Source organism: Nematolebias whitei, chromosome 12 (assembly GCF_014905685.2).
Source record: "Nematolebias whitei isolate Nwh7 chromosome 12, NemWhi1, whole genome shotgun sequence".
In the NCBI taxonomy this organism is placed as follows: Eukaryota; Metazoa; Chordata; class Actinopteri; order Cyprinodontiformes; family Rivulidae; genus Nematolebias; species Nematolebias whitei.
This window is the reverse complement of record NC_056509.1, coordinates 38,780,203-38,785,154: the sequence shown is the minus strand read 5'-3', so window position 1 is coordinate 38,785,154 and position 4,952 is coordinate 38,780,203.

The window sequence follows — 4,952 nt, the reverse complement described above, 5'->3', positions numbered from 1 at the left end:
GGCAGGCCACAGACTGATGAAGTCTTCTGGATGGAAGATGAAACGTTTCTCCCTTAAAGAAACTGGTCCAGATGAAATGATTTAACCTTTTTTTGTTATCTACTTGGATGATTGAGCCTACAAACGTTTTACTACTTACTACTATTCCTACTTCGAAGTTTTTCACTTTTCACATTGCTTCAGGGTACGGATCCCCCGCGATAAATGAGGGACTACTGTACCTGCAGAAAACCCATTCATACATGACAATAACATGCAAACTCCACTAGAATTCAGTCCAGCAACCTTCTCACTGAGAGGCAACAGCTCTACGAATTGAGCCACAGTGCCGCCCAATTCATAACCTTGTGTCGGTAAATATACTAAAACAGTCACATGACAAATGAAGTCAAAAGTTTCAGACAGCACTGCCTTAAGTTTTTTTTTTCAATATTGGCTCAGAAAGTTTTAATTCTCTGAGTCAGTTTAACAGATTTGCTTTGATGCTACACAAGCCATTTAAGATGTGTCATGCCTTAAAATATAAATTTAAAAAATGGAGTTGTGTGGAGATAGAATTTTGGAATGTAGCTTGGCTATGCAAAAAATAAATCACATCATGCTGCTGTTGATCTGTTTTCATGTTGCTGTGTTCGTTCATGCTCGTCTGCTCACGCAGACTCATGTTCGTGCTGCTGTTCGGTGTATTGTGTTTATTGTTTTTATGCTATTTAGTTTATGTTTTTCTTAGTTCATATCTTAGATCTTATTACTGTTTTTCTTTTACATTTTGTTGTTGGATGTAACTGGGACCCTGTGTACATAATTTTGTTCCAGACAGTAAAGAAACTCTGAATCTCTGAATCAAATTTCAGTGAACTGTCTTCAAAAGTTTGGGACTTATTTGATCTTATTCCGAGCATGTTTCCTAGGACCTACAATTCATGTTATAAGTTATATATTTTTTTCTTTTTAAAATGTCTCAAAAGTAGCATTTGTATGTGTTTTGCACTGCACACTTGAGTTATACAGCACCACTCATCGATGATGTTGAAACAAGTTTAAAAAACGTAGTACTTTATTGTACCAGTAAAAAAAAAAAATCCACTTTATTTATTACACAAATGTAATAATTTTGTTTTAACAAAACACACTTGACCAAATTTGTATAAACTTTATTCGCTGACACGGGAATGAAACAGTACTCCAGTTGCACTCATGGGGATTTTTTAGGCTCTTGTTTGGTTTGACGATACAGACCTAAAACTTGAATACAGAACAGTTGTCTTACGGTGATGACTTACTCCCATGTAACCTGGTAAATACAATCAGAATAATGCTAGTTAGCATTTCATTTAGTGTCAGTAGACTGTAGAACACTGAAACTTGTTGCAGAGGTGAACATGCCCAGCAGAAAGACTGCAGCAAAAGACTTATCTGTAACAAAAAAAACAGAATTTCAAACTGGGATAGTTCTGCATATCAAACTGGGCCGTATCATACCAAAATTTGTTTTGACATTAATCCAAAGAGCATGCTTATTTGACTCATCTTGACTCATCTTGATTGAAGAAATCCAATACCAATAGTCAAAAACTGCAAGGAACAAAAAAGAAATGGCATGTGTCAGTTCTGAAGTGCCCCCACGAACACTTCAGACGTAGAATTATAGCAAGCATGAAATGGCAGACATTATTTATCTTGGAACACCCGAGTCAGCTCAATTATCCGAACTCTTGATCCACAGAGGTGCCTTCTTCTTCATCATGCTGTTTTACGGCGGTTGGCAAAGGTGTGCATTACTAAATGTGTGGATCAAAATGTCTATATTTTGTCTGCAATCAAGCTTATGTTCTATTTACTAATTTTGTGTTTCAAAAAATATATATAATCATTGGAATACTTTTACTTCTTGTTTTGTTTTGTAACATATTTATTTTATTAAATGTTGCTTTGATTTTGCCTAATTCTTCCATCATACATCTTGTGTTATGATCATATTTCTGACAAACCAGAATGACATGTTTTATGGTTTCCTCTTGTCCACAGTGCTCACATTGACCTGTATAGTGTTTCTGGATTCTGTATAACATGCTGTTAAGTCCAGTATGTCCAAATCTTAGTCTAGTTGTTAATTTTTCTTCTCTTCTGTTCCTCCCTCCTGTTCTCATGTCTAACACTTGTCTCTGAATTCTGTAAAACCATCTTCCTTTCCAGTCTTCTTCCCATTGTTTATCACAGAAGTGCCATGTGTAACTTTGCACTTCTTATAGCCTGTGATCCATTTGTCTTTCAGTGGCCTTTCGGTAGGATTGGATCAGCATGATTGAGTTAACTGGCTGCATCTGTATACTGTAGGTGTGGATTCAGGGCGTGCCTGCTGTGGCCTGTTACTGCAGCACACCTTATGCTTGGTTATGTTGCTGTCTGAAGAACTTGATGATCAGATTATGGCTTTTTAATAATAAAAATTTAAACTCTTCAGCAAATATTTAAGTCACTGATTTATGTGTATTTAAGAGAGCACATTATACCAGTTTTGACCTCCCTGCACTGGCTCCCGGTTCACTGTCGAATTCAGTTCAAAACCCTTCTGTACATTTTTTAAATGACTGAACAGTTCTGCCCCCTGTTCTTCACTGATCTGCTGCAGCCATATGTCCCACAGTGTTCTCTGAGTTCAACATATCAGATGCTTTTATTGGTCCCAGGAACCCATCTTAAGCTCAGAGGTGACAGAGTTTTCTCTTTATGCAGGTCCAAGACTGTGGAATGAGTTATATGTCAGGCAGGCTCCCACTCTCACTGTTTTGAAGTCTCACTTAAAAACCCATTTTTATTCCCTGGCTTTTGACACAGTGTGATTTGTTCTTAACCTGTCTGTATTCTACAATGTTAGCCATTTAGTTATTATCTTCCATTCGGATCTATGTATTTTTATTTTATTTATTTATTTATTTATTTGCTGTGTACTTTGCTTGTTTTTTTTTCCAGCTGTACAGCACTTTGGTTGGTCTTGTTGCTGTTTTAAGTGCTCTATAAATAAAGTGGTATGCTATGGCACATCAAGTCATGTGGTAATGCAAGTCTCACCCTGTGCCTAAAATTATTGTTTGTTTGTTTATTAAAAACTACAAAAAAAAATTGATGGTAACATGTTTTTTTTAATTTTCCCATTTTGGTTCAAGACCTAAACAATGCATATATTACTTACTTGATCATAACTACAAAAAACAGTTGTCATTTTTGAACAGCTGAAAAATAATTTTTAAGAGGAAAGAAAACATCTTGCTTTTTAATATTTAATACATATTTGCATGATGGAGTTTGGATGTTTTTGTGATTGCATGAGTGTTTTATTTTTTCGGTTAGTTAGAGTTTAAATATTCTGCAGGATCATTATCTCCAAAACACATATTTACATAAGTGTTTATCTATGAATCATTTCTAGACGTTTGGGCATATTATAGGAATGCACTTTGTGGTGGAAGCTTTTTAGACATTAGCGGTATCTATAACTTCAACGTTCCATTTTAAAAGTGTTTAATTATAAATTGTTCCCAGAAGTCTTTAAGTGATTTTTGAGGAATGCACGTTTATGACTGAAGCTTTTAAAACTAAGGACACTGAGGCATGCCTAGAGGGTTTCTAAATACTTCCACAAAGTCTTAGCTCAATCTCTTCCAGCTACACCCTTTTGGTCAATAACCTCCCAAGCCTGCCTATCCAGTTCCCATGACATCTAATTGATCTTTTGTAATAAGCCATCCTCATGCTGATTAAGGCTTTAATTAGTTATTCATAACCAGCTTGACCAGGCACAGCATATCAGTTTAGAGCTGTTCAACGTCAACTTGTTGCCATGATTAGTGCCTAGGGCTGTCCTTCGCTCCAGCCTTCTGCTGGTGCAGGGACAACTAACTCATCCTCATCCTCCAGAAGACTGAGGAGATAGTTTTGGATTTCCGCAGAACTGGCACTGCCCTCCTTCCAGTCATCATTGATGGAGCAGTGGTGGAGATGGTCCCCTCCATCAGATACCTCAAAGTATATCTGGCCAACACACTCATCTGGTGCACTAACACCACGGCTGGCATCAAGATATCCCACTGTGCCTGTACTTCTTGAGGAAGCTGAAGATAGCAAGTCTGGATGCTGATGTCCTCCCGTCCTTCTACACCTGTGTGGTGGAGAGCGTCCTGACCTCCTCCTTCCCAGTGTGATACAGAGGTTGCAAGGTGGTAGAGGAGTTGATGCAAAGGGTGGTAAAGTCTCCTCAGAGGATCATCAGGTGCAGCTTACTATCCCTAAGGACATTTATACCACCAGGTGCAGAACAAGAGCTACCTCTGATCCATAATCCCACCCATCCTGCACATGGACTGTTCACCCCCTGCCCTCAGACAGGAGGCTGCACTGAATCCAGGCAAAAACCTCCAGACTTAAAAACAGCTTATACCCAGAAGATCAAATTGCTGAACTGATCCTCACTCAAACACTGAACACTGCACTTTAGGATCCGAATCCGTGACCTGTTGCCACTGTCTGGCTGCTGCATTTTGAACTTCTTATTCATCCGTTATAGTTAGTACTCGATCAATCTATGTATTATGGTTTTGTGCTATTTCTAATGAATTTATATCTATTTTAATTGTGACAAATATCTATTAATATAACACTTATTTTATGTTACGTCATCTTATTTCTTATCATAGTACACAACTCCTAGGTAACTGTTTTTCATTGCTACAATGTAATGGTTTAAGTGATAAAATACTTGGTCTGTGTCTGAGTCTCCAGCCACTGGTAGGGTTTGTAAGTATCAGCCATCTCCCCAATGTATTGAAGGTGCAAGGGCTTGTCTTTCCATAAAAGTTCCTCCTTTTCCACATTGGGTTTCTGCTGCCAAATATATTTACTTAGCAATTCAACATTAGGGGCTTTCATTCAGGTGTACACAAATATATATATAT